General features: G+C 38.3%; 1 protein-coding gene across 9 annotated transcripts in view; it reads right to left on the minus strand.

Annotated features, from left to right (window-relative positions):
* Positions 1–23,905, minus strand: part of LCLAT1 (lysocardiolipin acyltransferase 1) — a 266,085-nt gene that overhangs the window by 130,464 nt on the left and 111,716 nt on the right. For 2 of the 9 annotated variants that reach the window (XM_053201051.1, XM_053201050.1), the window contains exon 2: positions 20,558–20,608. The exons of the other annotated variants lie outside the window; for them this stretch is intronic. The gene's annotated coding sequence lies outside the window, so the exon portion shown is untranslated. The remainder of the gene's footprint in view (positions 1–20,557; positions 20,609–23,905) is intronic. 9 annotated transcript variants of the gene reach the window in all.

Genomic DNA, 23,905 nt, shown 5'->3' on the forward strand with positions numbered 1-23,905 from the left:
TACCACTGTCTCAGGGTGGCACCTAACAAGTGTTTTGACTGGGCAAGGAATAAAATGTTTTTCTGTTTCATATTACAGTTCTTCAACACATCACAGACTGATCACATTATTTCTAACATTACATTAACATCGTTAATAAAAGACTTTTTACAAATCAATATAAACTGAATGAAAACACTACCATATTCTCAAAAAAGTCAACTATCATTCATAGCAATTTTTTCTTTTAATAGATACAAGCAAAATAAAAACAAAAAAAAAATGTTTCCTTTCTACAATTTATTCTTCACACAGCAAAGGGAAGTTTACCCGTAAATGGCTCATGGAATGTATTCAAGGCTTCATAAACCCCTAAAATTGTAAGCTAATTTATGTGTGTTTTTCTTCAGAGAGGATCCCTAATTTGTATCACAGGGCTTTGTAATTCAAAGAAAGTTAAGACACTACTGGTTTAGAGACAACTGAATAGCAGCCTGAAATGGTCTTCTGTTGCAAAGGAATTCTGGAGACATTCTTAAGTCTCAAGAAACTATACTGTGTAATTTTCATTTATGAAATACATTTATCAAGTATCTGAGCAATGAGGTGAAACCAAAGATAAATCATATAATGACATTATTCTAGAAAAAACTTAGTTGGGAAGTCAAAAAGCCCACAAAGTATTATAAGCAAAGGCAGAAATATTACATATCATAATACTATTTTATGTATATTTATTTATATTGGGCTTTGTTTTAAAAATATTTGAGATACCTTTATTACTTAATACCTTATAATATGAATGGAATCAAGTAATCTTGATTCAAGGTATTTCAGACTGAATTTCATTAACACTGCTGTTACTCATACATTGTGGAATTCTGGGTGAATACTACAAATGTATAAAACATTTTTTTCTAACTTCTGGAAGACATGACTGAGATTTGGGTCATGTATAAAAGTCTACTTTGTACAAATAACAACAGGGTTAATATCTGGAACGTCTGTTTTGCTATTAAAACATTACTCTGTGACCTTTTTTTCCCTAGACTTGCAAAAATCAAAATAAATAACAGATGGAGAATGACCCTGGAGCTCTCTCCATGTATTTTAATGTGTTTCATGTAGCATGTTCTTGCCATTAATAAAAACACAGGTGGAGAAATTAATACGAATGCCAATACAAATATTTGATAACAGAAGCTCATGACGCCTTAAGAACAGCAATTAATATTTATAGAATTTTTAAATTTATTTATAAAGCTAACTCCTGAACAAGGAGGTAGTTTTCAGGACAGTATAATGTATAAAATATTATGAAAACCATCTCTGAAAACTCAATTTAAAAACCACATCACCTATCATGGAAAGTCAAGAGTTGTGAGATGCTGTAGAGATCATTCAGTCCACTGGTTTGCAAACTCTTTCAGCCATAGGACTGTTCATTCAAAAATCTCACCAGAAAGGCTCATATGTAAAACACAAGCAGAGCAGCTGTGATTCAGACCTGTTTCCACTCTCAGACCCGACTCCTCACCGTCAACTGGACCTCTCTGCTCTAAAGGATGTTAAAGAATACCATTTGGAACTAGTGGCCCAAGCAAAAAAACCCTTCTTACCATAGATGAGGCAACAGAGATCCAGATTCACTTTTCCTTAGTGCTAAGAGAACTCTCCATCTACACTACCTTAGTGGTTTTGTTCCTCTTTGAAAGACCTTCACATTAAGTCAGTCACAAACTCACAAAATCTTTTAGACCAAAGGGGTCTTCAAGCAAGCCAGGACTTCTCTCTCACTCTCCGTTGGGTCTCTCCTCTATTCCACGCTGCCTTTTTTTTTTCAGAGATGTTCAAAGACACAGGAAAGAGATAAATACTTTATCAAGTGTTTTACAATATTTACAATATAATTTACAGTAAAATACTCCAACATCTCAAAACTCTGAAAAGTAGGTAAAAATACACCCATTTTACAACTGAAGAAAGTGAGCTCAGAAACATTCAAACATGTTCAAACTATTTAACTGGCAGGGAGCAGAGCTAGGATTTAAACCCATATCCATTTAGCTCTACAGCCTGTGCTCTTTCCAATAAACCACTTTACATTTAAAAGCCAGACTATAAAAGAAGGGGGAAATCCATAGTCCAGGCAGAGAGAAACACCCATATAATCTCCAAAATCGAATCAAGGTAATAGGTATCTACTAACATGAGCACCCTAAGTTAGCAGCACTGAAATTGGGTTGTGAAGAATATGGCTGACAAGACTTTACGAAAAAAGAGAAACAAAATAAGCATAAGACCAGCAAAGCAAAGCCAGATTTAAATTAATGAGGCATAGCTGCTGAATGCAAGGAAAGATTCATGAACACATATTGAGGAAATCAACAATAAGAAATGGAATTGTTGCACTTAAGCAAAAGCATGGAGTCCAAAAAAGAAAAAAAAAAATTACAGTCAGAAGGCTGCCAGAAAAGAGTAAGTTATCCTCTACTTAAAACAAAATTACTCATAGTAGAGTAATATGCCTTTCATACGCTTAACAAAACTCTACAAAACTATTAGTTCTTTTTTTTTAATTTTTTTTAATGTTTTATTTATTTTTGAGACAGAGCATGAGCAGGGGAGGGGCAGAGAGAGAGGGAGACACAGAATCGGAAGCAAGCTCCAGGCTCTGAGCCATCAGCACAGAGCCCGACGCGGGGCTCGAACTCAAACCGCGAGATCATGACCTGAGCCAAAGTCGCACGCTCAGCCAACTGAGCCACCCAGGCGCCCCAAAACTATTAGTTCTTAATGCAAAAAGCCCAACACTAAAACAAAATCTGTTTTTCCTCTATAACATAATTACCCTTGATTACCTGGAATCTTGATGAAAAAAGAACTCAACGTAAGGGCTGAAGTCAAAAGTATCAAAGTTAAGTTCCACATCAATGATAAACATCAGAAGCAACATTCTAGAAGTTTCAGGGGACACTGCTCCCTCAAGAGATTAAATGACACGTACAAAGGAACTTGAACTGGCTGGTGCTGGGATAGCTTCCTGTTGTGTTCTGCCACAGGTGCCTCTGGAAACACCAGATTATCAGAGAGGGCTGAGCCTGGAGGGTAAAGACAACACATCTTCCTTAGTGTTAATTTGACTCTATTTTGGAAATACCACTTTACCTGCAGCACAAGCACGTAGGGTAGACTACAAAATTCTCATGGAACCTACAATCCAGCAGGGGAATCAACAGTGAAATAAGTAAACGGTGATATTGCAATAAAGGTCAGGAAATCTTTGGTTTTGGCCTTTTGTTTGTGTGTTTACTAGGGGATGAGCAAGTGGAGACAGGAACTGGAGACAGCACATATATGACACTCCAAGTCTCTCGGGCAGGTGGGTTCAAGGAACTGAAATAAGATTCAGATTAGAGTATTTATTATGACAATATACTAACTACGGAGTATTAAAAAAGGACCATATATTCTCTTTATAATATTGGAGGAGGAGGATGCGAGGCTTTCAGTTAGCATGAATCCACTGCATTTGCTATCCAGTTTACCACTTTCCTTCATGCTCTTTCATTTGGCCTTTGTGACAACCTGTGAGAAAGAAAAGGTAGGAATTTTACAGATGAAAAAATGGGTTTGTGCCCAAAGTCATAAAGCCAGAAAACGGGAGCTCTGGCAGGATCTCTGAACCTACAGGATGTCCTCTGGTTATTACACATACATCCATATGTCTACTACCTCCACGATGTCCAGAAGAAAGACCCTAAGAGACTGTGCCAGGGGCAGGGCCAGAGGTTAAACGTTCACTGTGCTGTCACTCCACCAAAGAACTCCCCTTAGCCAATAGATGAATTTAGAAAGAGTAACTTCAATGTATCTATGTAGCTCGACAGCAAGCAACAAGTCAAGAATAACATGCAGTTAACTCCCTCATTCAAAAACGAAAAATGTTTTCACATAAATTTTTAGAAAGACCATGAAGCTGTTTTTACTTCCTGTACCACTGGACTCATTCTCCTCCTAGAAGCAATGAATAAAACAAGAGCGGCAGAGCAACTCACAAGACCTGGGATTCCCGTGCAAGCTCTACTAGCAATCACACTAGTGTCATCCTGCAGAGGTGACACCAAGCCCTGTCCAACGCTCTCCTCTGCCCTTTCACCCCACCCCTCGTCTGCTTTACCAAAGATAATAGAAGACTACGTCTGGATCATGGTTCAGGGGGCAGTACATGTGCTTAACAGCATCTTAGAAATTTGGGGGGCTGTTTTTTGTGGGGTTTTGTGGTTTGGTCTTATGGCATAATCATATTTCGTATTTTAAATTATTTTCCTTTTATTTTTCCTTTATATTACAGTTAGGGAATTGTATTAATCTCTTTCAATTATGTGAGTAAAACAATTTTTTGTTAACTATTAATTTTATTTCAAGACACTAAAGAGAGTATTACAGAATACTTACTATGAAAAAGGGGCTTTGGGTTAGATAGAATCAAGAATTGACTAGAAGATCTCAAAGGCTGTTTCCAGTTCTATAATTTACTGATCCTACTAATATTTTGAACACTAATAATGAGACAAAGAACAGTGATAAAGACAGTGTACATGAGGATTTGTGAGCAAGAACAAAAACTTCTAAATCTGCTTCTGCACTTGATTAAACAATTAAATCTGTAGAAAAGCAATTATATCCTACTGCCTAGGATGTTGTATACCAGAATACAGTGTACTTCACTTTTAAGAAAAAGATTAAAATGTCCCCCAAATCACTATTACATTAGGGCTTAGAAATACAAGTTCAGAAGGAAGCCCTGGGGTTAGCAAAGACTCAGGCCATACATGTCAATCATCAACTTAAAAAAATCACATTTTATGAAATGGGCATAATGTGAAATGAACCCTAAAATATTAGGATAAAGTTAAACAGATATGGGTACTCCTCCCTCCAAGCCAAAACAGAGAAACTGATGACACATTTCTAAAAAACTTATCAGAGGATTCTTTGAGAATCAACCTTCCCACTCCAAAAGCTCTAGATATCAAGAGAACATGATATTTCTTTCCTAAGCTATTCTAAAAGTTACTGTAAACTATATTACTTACAAAATATATTCTTAAAAAAAACTGATAGGAAACCTACTATGGGCCAGGCCACGTGCACGTGCACACACATGCACACGCGAGCACATGTGCGCACATGTGTATTTATATTTATGGATTTATGTTTATGTAATATCACATTTGATTATTGTAACAACTCTTCAAGGTAGATATTATTGTTCACTTTTTCTCTGAGGAACATGAGGTTAAAAGACATTAATTAATAGAAATTTTCAGTAATCAGGAAGATATGGAACAAAAGCCCTTCAAGACTATAAAAAAATAGCACAAGGGAGTTTTTTGGAGATGGAGGTTACACAAATCTATGCATACATTAACACCCATATAAGTACACCAAAAGAAAAAAAGTCTACTTAAAAAAAAAGCTTAACTGCATTTCCTTAACTGCATGATACAGAAAATGGCTGACAAAGAATATTTCTCCTGAACTGCATTTCCTTTCTGTTTTTTTTCTAAGTTTTTATTCAAATTCCAGTCAGTTAACATACAGTGTAATATTAGCTTCAGGTGTACAATGTAGTGATTCAACATTTGCATACAACACCTAGTGCTCATCACAGCAAGTGCCCTCCTTAATCCCCACCACCTATTTCACCCATCCCCCTACCCTCCTCCCCCCTGGTAACCATCAGTTGGTTCTCTATAGTTGAGACTCCATTTCTTGGTTTGCCTCTCTCTTTTTTCCTTTGTTCATTTGTTTTGTTTCTTAAATTACCATACAATTTCATTCATATGTGGAATTTAAGATGCATTTCCTTTCAAAGCCACAGTCACAGTATGCTTTAGGTTCATAAAATAACATTGTAGAAACACCTTAGTCCTTTGATAGTTCAGGTTTTTATGGAGATTCTAATTAAACAACTTCTCTTGATATATCAACATTTTAAAAATTTAGGTTATTACAACAAATATTAAGTCAGATTTTGCAAAAGCAAATGCCTTCCAAATTTCTTTGAGTTCTGCTGCATGAAAGTCTATGTTTAAGCTAAGTATATACATAATTAGAAGTTGCTGGTCACAACCATTTCAAAATCAGGAAGAAGGGAGAGAAAATTTACTGAGTATATATGTCCAATATGTCCAAACATTACCGCATTTTCTTTAAAGCATCTTATCTCACTGAACAATTTCCTCACCCCTGGGAGACAGAGATCTTCCCAATTTTACAAAGAAAGAACATGGAGTTTAGCAGGTTAAACAATGCAGCCCATAGTTGCCAAGATAAGCCAGAACTTTAAGAGCAAATTTTAGTGTGACTATAAATAAGGGTACAAATTCATTGCATGTGGAAATTTATAAATGAAATTAACTGTCAGTGCAAAATACTGATTTGTCATCTATAGAAACAGACAACTATCAAGTATTTGCTAAGTGATACAAAATTCTTCCAACCAGGAAGTCTGAGATGATGCTAACAAGCCAATTTCATATGCTGGATTTACCTAGTAACCAAGAAAGCAAGCTCTTCATTAGTTTTTTGTACCAACAACTAAAAACATCTATCTTGTTAAATCAAGAACGTAACTTATTAGAGTTGTCTATCACATAAGCAGTAACTCAAGGATAAAGTATCACAGAGCCAAAGCTTTTTGTCTCCCCTCAACTCTGAACTTCTTAAGAAATCCAAATTCTTGGGGTGCCTGGGTGGCTCAGTTGGTTAAGGCATCCAACTCTTGATTTCAGCTCAGGTCATGATCTCAAGGTTCATGGGATCAAGCCCTGTTTTGGGCTGTGTGCTGATTACACGGAGCCTGCTTAGGATTCTCATTTTCTCTCTCTCTCTGTTACTTTAATGAACTGCATTTCTTTTTTTCATGTGTGTCTCATTTCTACAGGACAGACATGTAACATCTATTCTTGTATCATCCACAGCATCTCATACCTAGCTGGTAACCAGAAAATATATATTTTTTAAATTTTAGGTTACAAACTAATTTAGGATGATTCTTAAATATACTTATGTGATATAAATGATATAAATATCTAATGTAGGTTTAACCTAGACAGAGTATTACAGTTTCCTCTTGAGAATAAAAACTTTTAAATGTGTTATCTTTAAGGCTAACATCTAAATGATAGCTTCTAAGCAAGCAAAGAAACCCAAATTCCTGTATTGCCTTTTGATACGACACATTTAAATTATTAAAAGCTTTTTTTTTCATTTGGCCATATACACTTTTCCCTGAAAGTCCAAGCAGATCTTTTACAATATACAAAATTTATGGAGCACTACCACAAATGCAATTAACAGACTAAAATTAAGGCATAAACAACCACCCCTGCAAGTGGGAAATGTAAACAAAAATTATTCGCTCTTAGGCAGTTAAAAATAAATCCACAAAATGTAAATGCAAGCCAACACTAAGGCCACCTGCTAAGCTTAAAAAACAAAAATCCAGTGCACGCATTACCACACTAAATCATAAGATTCAAAAATATAGCAAATCATAAGGTCATACAGTTTAAAGAGGCAATACAGGTTTCTCTCCCATACCTGCAAGTGGTAATTTCCTACAAAACCTTTCATAAGCCGAACGGCATAAAGCGAAGAAGCAATTACCATTACTTCATTATGAATAAACCTGAGCATTCCCAGGGCCAAAACGTAACCTCTCTTAGGCTTTCTGATACCTCAGGACACATCTTGCTAACAGATGCACAAAATAAACCGAGAAAAAGCACAGATGCTCACACAGTTCAAAGCTATGGCGGCTTGATACCAAGATGCTGCTGTGTGTGTGGCTCCCAGGATAGGAGCTTGGTGGCGCCACTCTCGCTGCTTGGGCGTGCATGCTGCCTCTTTAAGGGCTTGCTGCCAGACAAATGCTGAATGCTAATTTTGCTTTTGACTTCTTTTGATGAGCAAAAACTGGTACTAATATAAGTCTTTCATAAAAGGGATACAATGTAAACTTTCGAAAAGCAGGGGATACCTGTATACCACAGTCTCTGAAGTCAAACTGTACAGACTCACAGTAACTCATTATTCACTGTACTGCGTGGCCTTAAGCGAGTAGCTCACTGCGTCCGGATCAGTAACAACAGTCACTGTGCCTGGCAGTATCTACCTGCCTGGCAGCGTTAGTATCAGTACTGAGTTAACATATACAAAGCGCTTAGAAGAGAACCTGGTATATTTAAGTGTTCAATAGATACACTACTTTGTTACCCATGGTACAAATACACCTATTCTTTCAGTTAGTTTACTTTATCAAGCATGTTCAAGTTATTATAACAAATATATATTATTCATCCATGGCTAAGTGGAAGACAATATACTGACCACTTTGGTTTACTAGATATGAACCGCCGCTCCTGTCTATGTCTCCAAATTAGTTTCCTATCCACAGTAACTACAACTTCTTTCTCTCATTGAAGACTCTCTACAATAATACTGTCCAACAGAAAAATAATGTGAGCCACGTATGTAGTTTGAAATCCTCTAGTAGACACACTTAAAAAGCAAAAAAAAATTGGGGCACCTGGGTGGCTCAGTCAGTTAAACATCCAACTCTGGATTTCAGCTCAGGTCATGATCTCATAGTCCTAGGAGGCAGCCCCACATTGGGCTCCGCAATGGTCATGGAGCCTGCTTAAGATCCATCCTCTCTCTCTCTCTCTCTCTCTCTCTCTCTCTCTCTCCCTCTCTCTCTCTCTCTCTCTCCCCCTCCCCATGCTCTCTCTCAAAAAAAGCAAAATAGACAAAATTAATTTTAATAGATTTAACCCAATATACATAAATTATCATTTCAGTGTGATCTAAAATAAATAAGATACTTTACATTCATTTTTTTCATACTAAGTTTTGAAATCTGCTATGTATATTAAACCCTCCAGCACATCTCAATTCACACTCCGACACGTTACAAGTGCTCAATGTCATGTGTTGAGTGCACAGTGCAGCTTGGCATACTTCAGCCCACAGGAATGTATGAAACACACTGATGACTACAAGGTAAGATCAAATCTATAATGAAATTTTCATGCTGTATTAAAATAAATCTGTTGAAAGGAATTAGGTATTATAACTTGTGAAGGCACAATCTTAAGACTTGTCCAACAGGAAGCCCTTCAAAGACCTTGTTTCTTGAAACTCTTTATTTTACAGATGAAGAAACCCAGAGAAGTGAAGAAACTTGGTATCATCAGTAGGGGCTCCCTGGAAAATCTTTTTGAGCCCCAGGCCTCCGACAATGAAACTTTACACCTCTTCTACATCAGGCTTGCCTCTTAATTAACCAAAGCATGTAATCAGACAGGCTGTGGGTTTGAATCCCAGCTCTGCCACTTAATAATTGTGAAACTTCCAACCTGTTACTTCCGCAATTATAAAAATAGAGGTAACAGCAGTACCCACAGGTCAAAGGGATGTTGTTCAAAATCAGATGAGCTACCACATGTAAAGCACTTGCAGCAGCGAGGTACACAGCACATACTTAGTAAATACTGGCTGTTACTGTTGTTATTAAAAGCTGAGGGATGGTAGCCAGATTAAGATGCATCTGTATGAATTTAGTTGGATACAAATGCTTCATCTGAAAGGTAAGAGTGTGCCAGCTTTTTGCAATGTTTTAAAAGGAACAGTGGGCTTCCTGTACACAAGCAGCCAGAGCCTCAACTGGCTCTCTCCAGACCAGGCTGACACTACAGGACACTCCTTGACCCCTGTCTTACAAAGCCCTGCAGGGCAGAATCGCCCTTTCTTCCTTGATCAGAGGACACAGAGCTGGCTCCTTCCCCGCTGCATGCCGCCTGCATGGTAAGAAGCTGTGAAGGGCCGCTGCTCCTTGCGGCAGACACCCTTCCCTTCCCTCCTCACGGGGCCAGGGGAGTGAGAGACGCAACATTTCGTGTGTTTTCCGTCATTTTACTTACACTTGTGGGTCGTAATCTCTGCATAAAATCCATCCACCGGGGGAAGGGGGGCAGAAGGTCCTGCTCATCAAAGCTACCATTTACCAAATCTACCTCTGAAATAATACAAAATTTGTCTATGGTCAGACTAAGCCACATGCCAAGGTCACAAAGTGAGTTAGTGGCAGCACCAGGTCTAGAACTGCAATGCAGGTCAAGTGCTCTCAACTTGACAAGGAAGTGATTTGAAAGCTTGTCAGTACAAGGGAAAACTGCTCCTAAGGCAGAGTACAGACTGAGAAAAATGATTGGAAATTTACTAAAATACAATTTTGAGTCAATAATTTCAAACATAATCCATAACAGCATCTGAAGAATCTCCATAGGGTCAACAAGAAGCTGTTTTATGAGTATTATTTGTCAATTCCTCATAGAAATACAGTCACGGTACCCGAGAGAGACATCAAGGACAGAATTAAGGATTGGTAAGTATAGATACAAGCTTTGCACTGACTATAGTTCTAGAACTCTAAACTTTCTAGCTCTAAGATCCTATGTATTTAGGAGGAGGGATCTAAGTCCATGCTGCCTAGGCGAGTGGGATCCAGGTGAAACTGTGATACAAAGAAACAATAAACTAAAGATTATTTCTAGAGGAAAAAATAATAAAATAAAATAAAATAAATAAAATAAAATAAAATAAAATAAAATAAAAAAATAAAATAGTCTCTACGAGCCAGGATCTGAAGAAGCCAAGATCCAGGGAGCCTAAGACAGGCTGTTCTGAATATAAACCATTTAAAGCAAACAGAAAGCAGGCATGATTCTAAAGGCAAAGCTCTCAGGCAACTGCCCTGCAAAGTCAGCATGGTCTCAATCCCAAATCAGTCATTACTGAGCACGAAGCCAACACTACCTTTTCCTCAAGTTATAAACGGAAAATAATCAACTGTTACTTTAGCAGCAAACCATTAAGAGTTCATATACATGGCAGATTTTAGGGTTGGAGTTTTTAAAAAGTTATGGCCAAAGTACTCTGATACGAATTTATTAACATTCATTATGATTACTGTGCTTTGCACAGTATCTGGGTCTGACTAGAACATGATCCGTGTGATTTACTGTAGTAACTACAACTCTACAACCAAACATTGCTAAAGAGAGCAGTGAGGAGAAGCGTTTTCTCCCAGGTTGATGCTGAAGACCTCGAAAGCTCTGATGTTTTCTTTCTAACCATTTTACTGAGATGTAGTTCACATACCCTAGAAGTCATGCACAGAAAGCGTGAGTCTCGGTGGGTTTCAGTGTGCTCACAGAGCATGCCATATCACCATGGTCAGTTCTAGAACATTTTCATCACACTCACCCCGGGCTGAAGAGCACTTGTGGTCTCTTCTACTTACCCACTCTGTTTCCAGTTAGCCACCTGTTTCTTCTACTCACCTGGTTCAGGTCTTAGCCCAAAGGTCACTTTCCCAGAAAGGCCTTCCAGGACACCCACGTTAACACCCTAACACCAAGCCCACAGAGCAGCACACACTCAGAGCAAGCATCCTCTCACCTGCTGCCCCTACCCTCAACCCCCCCAACTTTATTTTTCTCCAGATACTGACCACATTTAGCATTCCAAACGTTTACTTGTTTATTGTCTGTAAACTCCAAGGAGGTGACAATTTTGTCTTACTGCTATACCCCCAGGGCCTAGAACATGACCCTGTTGTAAAAGTTCAGTGACTGTAGAGGGAAAGGGGGAGGGAGAGGAAAGCAAAGGTAGCAGCTTCACCACTACAAATTTCATGAGCTTGTAAGGTCTTTGTTCTAATTTATTCTTACAGGTTCTCTGTACATTTTTCTCCTTTAAAATTAAAGTCTAACCAGAGAAAGTGAAAATAAATGAAGTTAACTAAACTTAACACCACTGCAGATGTCAGTATCTATGCTACATCTAAAGATTTGTTCCCTGAGGCAGCTGGGTGGCTCAGTCAGTTAAGCATCCAACCTCGGCTCAGGTCATGATCTCGCGGTTTGAGTTCAAACCCCACGTCGGGCTCTGTGCTGACAGCTCAGAGCCTGGAGCCCACTTCAGATTCTGTGTCTCCCTCTCTCTCTGACTCCCCCTCCCTCTCTCAAAAATAAATAAACATTTAAAAAAGTAATAGTAAAGATTTGTTCCCAAGTTTTCATTCCTCAAGGTCTTTACTGAATGCCTAAACAGTGTACCATGGAGAACACAAAAGAAATAGAAGATAGTCATGGTCTTCCAAAAGCCTATAGTCCATGTGAGCTAGCCGTGCACAAATTAAATATATGCTGCCTTTGTTTTTCTGCTTTTGTTTTTCATTTTTTTAAAAAGTATGTGAACAGCAAATACATAATAAACACCACAGAATTTGGGGAGAAAAAACAATAATCTGTATGAACTGAAATAGTCAGAAACTGCTTCGTAGAGAAAGTAGTGTTCTTAGAGTCAGGGAAACTGAGGTAACCATCGAACCAAATGTGCAATGGCTTCACACACTAGTTTAGTTCTTGCATGTGTAGTCGTAGCAAGGTGGGGAGGAAGGTTCTGGTTGCTGGACAACTCTCTCCCACTCAGTCACTCAGCGATCCAGGTGGCTTCCGTGTGGCTCCACATTCCCCTAGTTCCACATTATGGTACACATCCAGCCAGTAGAAGAGGAAACTGCACCAAGAACTGCCACACATCATTTCTACTCACGTTCTAGGGGCTACAACTCAGTCACACGGGAGACAAGAGCCAGCTCCAGGCTCAGGAAGAGAAGAACAAATTCTGGTGGAGAGCCAGGAGTCTCTGCCACAAGGAGGATTTGAAATGAACCAGGAAGGGTAAGTGGCATGAAACTGGAAACAAAGGAACCACACGAACAAAAACAAGCAAGTGAAAATAAGGCAACAGTAGACCAGAAGAGTAAAAGGACAAAGCTGGCTATATTCTGAAGAACAGTGACAGAGACGGCATTGGTCAGATCAATGGTTCCCAAATGTAAACTGAAGACACATCCCAACACATGTCAAAGTTTCTACTGGTCTACAATGAAGTGAGATAAATAAGTACAAGTCGATAACCTATTAACAATGCTAAATTAATTACAACATGTTTATAATTCAGTTTTCTGTGACTTACATAAAATGTGGTATCAGAATTTTGTGGCTTAATTTTTATATTAAAAAATGTTTTAAACATGGCAGTGAAGGCTATCAACAGTTCTTTCTAAGACAATGTCCTTTCCTGACTAAAACAAATTCAGTCTCTGCCTTGTAGGCAATGGGGATTTACTTGCACTATCCAGTTTATTACATAATCATAATGCTTAATATTTTCTAACAAACATGTATAGCTTTGCAAATTAGGAAACACTGATTACTCCTAAATAGTCCTAAGAATTTAAATGTAAAAAACAGGAGTTAACTGAGAGTGGGCAGAAAGCCTTACATATATAAATTGAACTCAAAAAACATGCCTCAAAGATTGAAAAGAAAAAATAGTTGACTCTATATAAACATATAACATATATGACAAATATTACACTCAAAAAAAGGGAGCTCAACAAAGCAGTAAATTGACAAACTGAAAAATAATCTATGGAATTAACTCAAAATTTCCTTTTCTAAAATAACCATTTTTAATCTAAACATTATGTAATATACTATTATTCTAATTATTTATCTTAGCTTACAGGGGGAAATGTTAGTTACCATTAAAAACAGCAATGAAGAGGGGCTCCTGGGTGGCTCAGTCGGTTAAGCGTCTGACTTCAGCTCAGGTCATGATCTCACAGTTTGTGAGTTTGAGCCCCGCATCAGGCTCTGTGCTGACAGCTCAGAGCCTGGAGCCTGCTTTGGATTCTGTGTCCCCCCATCTCTCTGCCCCTACCACACTCATGCTCTGTCTCTCTCTGTTTCTCAATAATAAATAAACATTAAAAAAAAATTTTTTTTAAACAGTAATAAAGAATGTCTTTGTTAGAGACATTCAAATGTCATCATTCAACTAGGAGATAAAAATAAGAATTTTACTTGGAACAAAGGAGTGTGAAACACTAAAGAAAGTGAACACTGAGAACTACTTATGACCAATGGAAATATGTGCTTATTCAAGACAGAAAGCCAATTCTGAGCCTCTATTAAACCAAACTTCTACAAAAATCACTCTTTCTACTTTTTCCCCTGTATACCACTAATGCAAGGTTTGAAAAGGATAACACTGCACAGCATGCCTCCTTAAAGATAGGAAAACCTGGCAGAGGAAAGATAAGAGGTGCAAATTCCATTTACTGGAAACCCAGTGCATGCCTCAGGAAGTTCCCAACGGTTGTGCAAATGTTAGCCATGCATCTTTCTAGTCAGTTTAGATCAGCTAAGGGGTGCCCAAACTAGATGAAATCAATCATGCAAAGAAAACATCTGCTGATAATTTCTAAAGTGAGTGCTTTCCAATAGTCATAAGTATCTCTTATCACAATGCTTTCCATGGAAAATATTCAAGTATTCATTGGAGAACGATCAGCCTAAGTAGAATTATTATCAAAAAATACTTCTGGGGCGCCTGGGTGGCTCAGTCGGTTGAGCATCCGACTTCGGCTCAGGTCATGATCTCAGTTTGTGGGTTCGAGCCCGGCATCAGGCTCTGTGCTGACAGCTTGCTCAGAGCCTGCAGCCTGCTTCAGATTCTGTGTCTCCTTCTCTCTCTCTGCCCCTCCCCTGCTCATGCTCTGTCTCTGTCTCTCAAAGATAAATAAATGTTAAAAAAAAAAAATTTTTTTTTTTTTTAAATACTTCTACCAGGCCGCCTAGGTGGCTCAGTCAGTTAAGCATCTGACTCTTGATTTCAGCTCAAGGTCATGATCTCACAGTTCGTGAGTTCCAGCCCTGCATTGGAATCCAGGCAGGTGCGTGGAGCCTAACTGGGATTCTCTCTTCCACTCCCCTACCCCACCTCTCTCTCTCTCTCAAAATATAAATAAATAAACAAATTAAATAAACAAACAAACAAACTTCTACCACACAGCAGTCTGTTAGTTTGGATAATTTAAATTAGTCAGGTTCTAAAATACTTCCTGCTTAACTGAGAGATTACTTTTTAAAAATTTAACACATACACACGATTTCTATGGCAAAATATCTGAAAAATTATGTCTGTAAATAAATTTCGGTTTGCTAAAATTTAATTTACCACACATTTATTTTTAATTTTTTTTTAATATTTATTTATTATTGAGAGAGAGGGACAGAACGCAAGCATGGGAGGGGCAGAGAGAGAAGGAGACACAGAATCCAAAGCAGGCTCCAGGCTCTGAGCCATCAGCACGGAGCCTGATGCGGGGCTTGAACCCACAGACAGCAAGATCATGACCTGAGCAGAAGTCAGACACTTAACCCACTGAGCCACCCAGGCGCCCCTAATTTACCACACATTTAGCAAAATGAAATAGTATTTGATAAATAGTTCAATTTAATTCTTTAAAAATGTAATCACTTTTTAAAAATATCTGGCAGGGGTGCCTAGGTGGCTCAGTGTTTTGAGCACCTGACTCTTGATTTTGGCTCAGGTCATGATCTCATGGTTTGTGGTATCAAGCACCTTGTTGGGCTGCCAGCCAGAAGCATGGAGCCTGCGTGGGATTCTCTCATTCTCTCTCTGCCCCTCCCCTGCTCAAGCTTGCTCTCTCTCAAAATAAATATATTTTTTTAAGAGTCTGGCAAATATGTTACTAAATCATACACACGTAAGCAAACATTCACATACTGGAACATGCTCGTCATAACAGTTTTAGTCATATTAAAATTTGATGGCTAAGATTTAGTAAATTTATGGATAAGCTTTAGCATTCCCCTAAGCTTGTGGACAAAGAAACAGAAACTACATCTGCACTAGGGATTCTATACTGCACAACACAGCTCTTGCACATAATACTCTTCTAGTGCTACTATCTTAAAATTACAATTTAAAAAATACTAGTTAATAGTAAAGCTAAGAGGGGCACCTAGGTGACTCAGTGAGTTAAGAGTCTGACTTTGGCTCAGGTCATGATCTTGTGGTTCATGAGTTCAAGCCCCGCGTCAGGCTCTGTACTGACAGCTCAGAGCCTGGAGCCTGCTTTGGATTCTCTGTCTCCCTCTCCCCCTGCCCCTCCCCCACTCTCTCACACACTCTCTCTCTCAGAAAATAAATAAACATTAATTTTTTTTTTTTAAATAGTAAAGCTAAGAGTTATAAGACACTGAGAAAACACTAAAAATTTAAACTAGGAGTCTCAAATCTAGGGCCACAGAGTACAATGAAAGCCTATAAAGTAAATCAACTTAAAAAAAAAACATGAAAAATCATTATTTCCAAATGAGACCTATATGATTCAAAAAAACAGACTTGGGGGTGCCTGGGTGGCTCAGTCGGTTAAGCATCCAACTTTGGCTCAGGTCATGATCTCGTGGCTTGTGAGTTCGAGCCCTGTGCCGGGCTCTGAGTCTGGAGCCTGCTTCAGATTCTGTCTCTGTCTCTCTGCTCCTCCCCTGCTCATGCTCTCTCTCTCTCTCAAATATAAAATAAAACATAAAAAAAAAATTTACAAAAAGACAGACTTGGGAGGTTACAATACTCACTCCAACAACACTACGCTTAAAATATCTTTCAAACTCCTTTTTGAGAAATTCCTATAAAACCTTTAGCACATTCTAGTGATCATCCTCAATGAATGGCAACAAATCTTCAAACTTGGAAAGCCGTTTTGAGGTTTTCGAGCAATTTAGGAGTCACATCCTGCTATAGAGAATATGATGAATCATCAAGAAACATAATACATGGTTGATTGAAAATGAGATGTAAACATAAGGCAATGACAATTTTCCTGTGAGACAACCCTGGAAGGGTAAATCCTCCCAAAATGCTCTGAGTACATTTCTCACCTAGATGTCAATGGAAGTCAATTTCACAGTTAAACATCATTTAGTCCAACTCTCTCATTTTACCACTAAGAAAACAAGGTGTCTAAAGGTGAAAGAAACTGCCCCAAACCTCACTATTTAGAGCCAAACTAGGGAGTTAAAGTGAGGTCTAATTCCTAGTTCGATATTCTTTCCCATACACCACACTGCCTGTTGTCTTCAAGGTTGCGAAAAGAAAAGCAGAATTGCCTCTAAAATCCATTAAGGGTTTAATTAAAGAGCATCTGGGTTAAGCATCCAACTCGGTTTTGGCTCAGGTTATGATCTCAGTTTGTGGGTTCAAGCCCCATGTCAGACTCTGTGTTGCTGGTGTGGAGACTGCTTGGGATTCTCTCTGCCCCTCCCGCATGTGCACATGTGCACACTGTCTCTTGCTGGCTGTAACAGTTTTTCAAACTTTCCTTATTTTTGATTACCTAGAAAGTAAAAAACTAAGATCCCAGACGGGTCTTATTCCAGAAGATGCTTCTTAACAACTCTCCTGAACAATCTCCTATAATCCAAACTGCCTGTCCTTAGAATTTAAGGAAGTCTGTGTGTTGGTCAGTGCAGTGGGCCTGAATTGACAGACCAATCACATTTGGAAAGTAAGATCCTACAATAATTTTTTTCTAGATAACTGCATTAATGCATGGTATAATCAAAAGAATTTATGAATGAGCTGTCATGGTATGTAAGACCAAGTGACTGCAAAATATAAGTAATATTCCCAGTGACAGGACCAAGCAGGCAACATGATTGCTTCTTTTTAAGTGGCCATACTAGCTTCCCACACTCTTATGGAAAAACAGAGGATTTTTTAAATATTCAAAAAATTTCTACTTGCTTTCATTTAATGGAAGGAGTGCTTATAAAATATTATTAAATTTCTTACATACATTTTAGGATTAAGTTGTAACCAGTGCTAATTATAACATGTCTGGAAAAAAAATTTAGCCTACATGGATTAAAATTCTATTTATAAAGGAAAAGTCCAAACCGCAGAAACAGTGCTTAGTTTAGAACAAGAACATGTACATAACTGGCAAATGCAATCCCTGTTTAGATGTCTCTCCTACTGAAACACTGTAATTACAAAAAACCAAAATGAATTTCTAAGTGTTTCAAGATGAAATAGTCCTTGCATAATTTCCAAGGCTTATAATTACTTTCCTGAAAAGGTAAATACTCCAAGTTTTAATTTAATAGAATACTAACTCTAGAAGTTAACACAGATTGAACATTTAACTCTACAGTGGAAGCCACCTATGAAATTCAGAAGCTCTTAAAATTATTTTATTTCATTTCATTTCATTTTTCAGAGAGAGCACACGAGTTGGGGAGAGGGGCAGAAGGAGAGAGAGAATCTCATTCCACTCAGTGTGGAACCAACGCAGGGGTAGATCCCACGACCCTAGGATCAGGGCCTGAGCTGAAATCAAAAGTCGGAGGCTCAACTGACTGAGCCACCCAGGTGCCCCTGAAATTCAGAAGCTTTTAAATGAACAATCGAATGGTAACCAAAGGAAAAGTACTGGGAGGCTAAAGGACAATGCTAAGCTCCTACAGCCACTTAAGGGAGTGGGGTAGGGTGAGGGTGGGGGAAGCACCCCCACCCCCAAGTTTGCTGAATGGATTTTTAAGATTCCTCATACACGTCAAGGAAAATGCATCACAGTGCATGGTCCCTCACTTCCCATTTCCTCTTCAGTCAACTACAGTCCAGCTTTCAGCCTCTACCTTTCCACTTAAACTACTTCAGGAAAAAAGTCCGCTTTCTTTTTTTAATTTTTAATGTTTATTTACTTTTGAAAGAGAAACAGAGCATGAGCAGGGGAAGGGCAGAGAGAGAGGGAGACACAGAATCTGAAGCAGACTGCAGGCTCCGAGCTGTCAGCACAGAGCCTGACGCAGGGCTTGCACTCACAGAGCACGAGATCATGACCTGAGCCCAAGTTGGACGCCCAACCGACTGAGCCCCCCAGGCACCCCACAAAAGCCCACTTATCACGCTGCCAAATCCATTGCCCACTTCTCTGTCCTCGCTCTACTCCACCTCTCAGCATTCCACATGAATGGCCACCTCCTCCTTGAAATGCTAGCCTCTGCTGGCTGTTGTGACACCATTCTCCTGGTCTGCCTCTGGCCTCGCTGGCCCCTCTCTCCTGGTCCCCTTGGTTGGCTCCTCCTCTCCTCTATGGGACCTCTAAATGCTGGGGCTTCCTACCACTGGGACACTGGTCATCTTCTCTCCATCCTCTTTCCCCTCCCTCCTTCCTCTCCATTGTCGCCGTGCTGACCTTTCTGAAAGGTATTTCCAACCCAACCTTCTCCTCTTGAGCTCCAGGCTCTCAGATTCAGCTGGTTACCTGACACCTGGGTGTTTAAAAGTTCTGTCAAACTGAACACATCCAGAATAAATATATTATTTCTGTCCCTTCCTCTCTGTCCACTCAGCAATCATTTTTCTCCATCTCTGTAAATGGCATAAGCATCTACCCCAATTCTCTACCAAGAAACCCAGGACTTACCTTTCATTCTTTCCTTTCCCTCACACTTCCAAAATCCAATAAAATCAGCAAGTGTTCTGTCAACTTTATCTCCAAATATACATCCTAAATCTAACATTTTGCATCAATTGCCATTGCCACCACCTTAACCCAGGCCATCATCATCTTTTGCTTGAACTATTACTGACTTCCTCTCTTTCAGTCTTGGCCAAACCATATCCCCACCTACAGCCAGTCCTTTCTCTGTATTATGGCAAAATAAAACAAAACAAAACAAAACAAAAACAAACAAACAAAAATGGGAACCTGATTATCATTTCCCTGTTTAAGACCCTTTAATGGTTTTCCACTGAGCCTAGAATAAAAATCAAAATTTTACCCAAAATCTACAAGTCTTACCTAGGTTGGCTCCCACCCTCACCTTTCCAAGTATATCACCTCTCATTCCCTTTCGCCCACATTCCAAGGGCTCTCTCCCAGCTGGTTCTCTCACAGGCTACTTCCTGCCTTGGGGCTTTGTGCAAACTGATCACAATGCCTAAAATGGTCTTTTCAGACTTTGGCTTAACTACCTTCCTTTCTTCTTTTTAGGTGTCAACTTAGTGTTGTCCCCTTAAAGAAGCTGTCACTAAGGCTGACCTAGTTAATAGTAGTTAGTAGTTAGTAGTTAGCAGTTAGCAGTTAGTAGTAGTGAGAGCACTACTTTTTCTCCTTCCTTAATCCTGATCGCATCTTTTATGACTCTCATTACAACTTGCGGTTACTTTGTTCATTCATCTGTTTTCCTGTTTTAGGCCTGAAAGTCCCTCCAGAATTTTAGTTTTACAGTTTTATGGTTGTGAGAACCGTACTGATACTGCTCACGATGATAGCCTCAGCATAAAACCCAGCACACTCGGAAAGAGCTCAATTACTACTTGCTGAATGGCTTAGTATAAAAAATGGGGAAGATCAGATGAACTGCGACTGCCATTTTGTTTTTTCAGGAATCTAGAAGTGAGTATAAATAAATATGGTTGAGTTGATCATAATGTCTTTCAATTCTTGGTCCTTTTATTGTTTTTGAATTTATACGGAGTTCTTTCTATTTAAAAGTTATAACCATACAAGAAATACAAGTAATACAAAAGAATAACAGAAAAAATGTCATCTTACATTCAGAGAGTATTTCCTAGTCTCCAATATGTTTTCCAATGTTTACTTCAACTGAAATACAGAAAGCAGGTATTATTTCCACCTTATAGAATCATTAAGACTCAGGGAAGTCAATGAATTGCCTAAAATAATTTTTTTAGTGTCACAGCTGAGGTTTTGAACCTTGTTCAAACCTTGTTTCTTTTACTTTTTTTTTTTTTTTGTATTCTGTTTTAGTGCACAGTTTCAGCCTTTTTTAAACTGAAGCACACAGTAAAGCACAGTGAAGGGCACAACTCCTATGAGTATACAGTTTGATGACTTTTTACAAAGTATACCCAGATCAAGACACAAATTACTGCAACCCAGAAGCCTCCTTCATGCATGCTCCCTCCCAATCATTAACTACCCCCAATCTGACTGTAACCACTATTTGACTCCTAGGACTATAGTTAGTGCTGTTTTTTAACTTTACTGAAATGAAATCAACAAGTATATACTCTTCTGTATCTGGTTACCTCAAAGTTATATGTGCAAAATTCATCCATATTAATACCTGTGGGAATGGCCCATTCTTTTCCATTGCTGTATAGTATTTAACTGTAAATATATACCAAAATTTATCTATTCTGTTAGATGTCAGAATGTTTTCCAGGTTTTAGCTATTATGAATAATGCTGCTAATGAATGCTCTTATTTTGTAGATGAAGAAGCTTAAGCCCAGAAGAGGAAAATGACTTAGTCAAAGAAACACAGCAATTGGGCAATCCAACTGGATCTCAGAAGGCCTGATTTCCCCTTTACTATGTGACATGATCAGCACTCAGAAGTCCATTTAAATCTTAAAAGGTATTTTTTAATGCTTACATAATACAAAACCAAGTCTTAAGTTACAAACACTATGCCAAATATTACTGTAGTATCTGGTTACCAAAGCTACTTCAATAAAAACTTTTTAAATAAATGTAATCTTCTCTAACTTGTGGCATTCGATGAGATTATGAGGTTTGGGGTAGAAGTCATTTATTTTTATACGTATCACTATTCCAGAGAGGTTTATTTAATTTACGGTCAAATAAAATTTTGGTTCCCAGATTAGAAATGTCTCAAATTAGTAATTCTGACAAAATATGGACAGAGACAACAGTCCCAAATTATGAACAGGTAGCATTCCAAAACTTTGCTTTTAAATCAGTGGTTTGGAATTCAGAATGCACTTTCTCATAGAAATTATATAATACACAGTAACCACGTTTTCAGATCAGCCTGCAAAAGCCAACTTTACTTAAACATACCTAAAAATAGCACTAATAACAACACAGTCTTTAACTACTATGAACAAACACCTAACTTCAAATAATAATTTATAAAACTCTATCTTAATACCCCCCATCTCATGTTAACTCCTATCTCCCTGTCTTTTCTTCAAAATGCCTCTGTGACCAGCTTATGCCTATTTTTTAATCCCTCACCAATACTCTTCACTTTATGTTCCCAGATCCTGGGCCACAGAATTCAGACCACAACTTATCCCATAATTTCTACCCCTTAAGCAAGCCCTTGAGATTTTCAATGCTATAAAAAACTCTGGGAGGAGAAAGACAAAGAGAAATGAGGTAGGGGCAGGGGATCACAAAATCTCAAGAAACCCTAAAAAGTAGGTCTGTTTTCACCAGAAAGCACAATCACATGGAATTTTTCTAAGTTCCTACATTCACTGAAATGTTCTTCACTGCAGCCCCATTCAGTCCTTCTGGACTTTTTAAAATCCTGGGGTGGGCAATTCCGAGCAACTCCCCTTCCATTAGGAAAGCTACCTATCCCATTCCTTCTCACATTCTCTCTCATTTCTCACTCTAAATGGAAAGATAAAGGGGCACGTTGATAACATCTAGTCCTTAGGTCACACGGAACTAAAGGAGAGATGGTGCTTCAGGAGTATTCAGGCCATTAAGGTCACACTAATCTACTACATATTATATACAAGTTAGGAACCGCATACAAAAGTTTTGGAGCGAAGAAATAGTTTCAGAATGGATAACAAAGTTTCCAGAAATGAGAAAAATCTACCTTTATATCACAACATAACATTCCGTTTCTTGTGGCTCACCTTTTCTTTCCAATAATTATAGTGAAGATGTATCCTACATTGTCTCCGTACAACTAACACTGAACCTAGTATACCACAAATAGGTAGAATTCAGGGTAACAAAAAAACCAGATCCCAACTTGATGAAATTAATTTACCAACAAATGGAGAAGTCAATTTCTACTAAGTCTGGGTGAGGAAAACCAAAGGACAAGAGCTATATTAGCCTTGAAATCCAATGAAGATGATGATAAGTGGCCAAAAGAAACGTTAAAAGTCAAAAATGTCCTCAAAGAATTGTTAAGCACAAGAATGAGCACTGGAGTCTCTAAGCTTTAAATAATGGATGTTTTACAGGAGGTAAACTAGGAAGGAAAGACTGTATCATTCTGTCAAATAAGTCTTTAAGTATGTAATGGGCCAATAACCTTAAATGGACTAAAAAAGTTAGGTGCAAACTATAAAACTACCATTTCTGTGACTGAAGGGAACAAGAAACCACACATATGAAGTGTGGCAATGTAAAGATAATGTATCCAAAAGTAATCCGAGCTAGCTTGTTACAGACAACTAAATACCTCATCAGAGAGCTGCCAACCTATAAACAATAACAGTGTACCTTTACCTACCCACTATTTAATATAAGCTGGTCCTTCCTGCTTTCACCACTTACTGTATGATTTTAGGCAAATTATTTAACCTCGCTGGGTCTCAATTTCTACATTGTAAAATAGCACTAAAAATGCTACCTACCTCATGATTATTGCGAAGCTTAAATGACATAGGGTAGATTCTGAGTAGCTCCAGGGACAGAGTAAATATTCAGCAAAGGTTAGCGACTATTGTTTTCTTCAAACTGGTATATTAAAAAGTTACTTGAAGTCACTTCACTAACACTACTTTTGAAAACTTCACAACCCTCAGGACAGTGCTAACACTATGTGGATGTTCAGTATTTATTGACTGAAGACTAATAACTCATACGGAATCTAGAACCTTGAAGTTGAAGTAGATTTTAGAAGTATCTGGAACAATTTCACTTACTTCAACAATAAGAGTCATGGGAAATTATCAAATATTTGCTTAAATATTTCCAAAGACAGAAACTTGCTATACCAACAAGGCATACAGAACAATTCTAATTACCAGAATGTTCCTTTTGAAGTTCTCACTGTCCTAATTACTCTCATAAACTTCCTATCTGAACGGATAAATTCACTAGAGGGCAATATTAGGCAATATTCGGAGAAATCATCTATCAGAAAAAAATCATTCAACAT

This window comes from Acinonyx jubatus, chromosome A3 (genome assembly GCF_027475565.1).
Source record: "Acinonyx jubatus isolate Ajub_Pintada_27869175 chromosome A3, VMU_Ajub_asm_v1.0, whole genome shotgun sequence".
Taxonomy (NCBI): Eukaryota; Metazoa; Chordata; class Mammalia; order Carnivora; family Felidae; genus Acinonyx; species Acinonyx jubatus.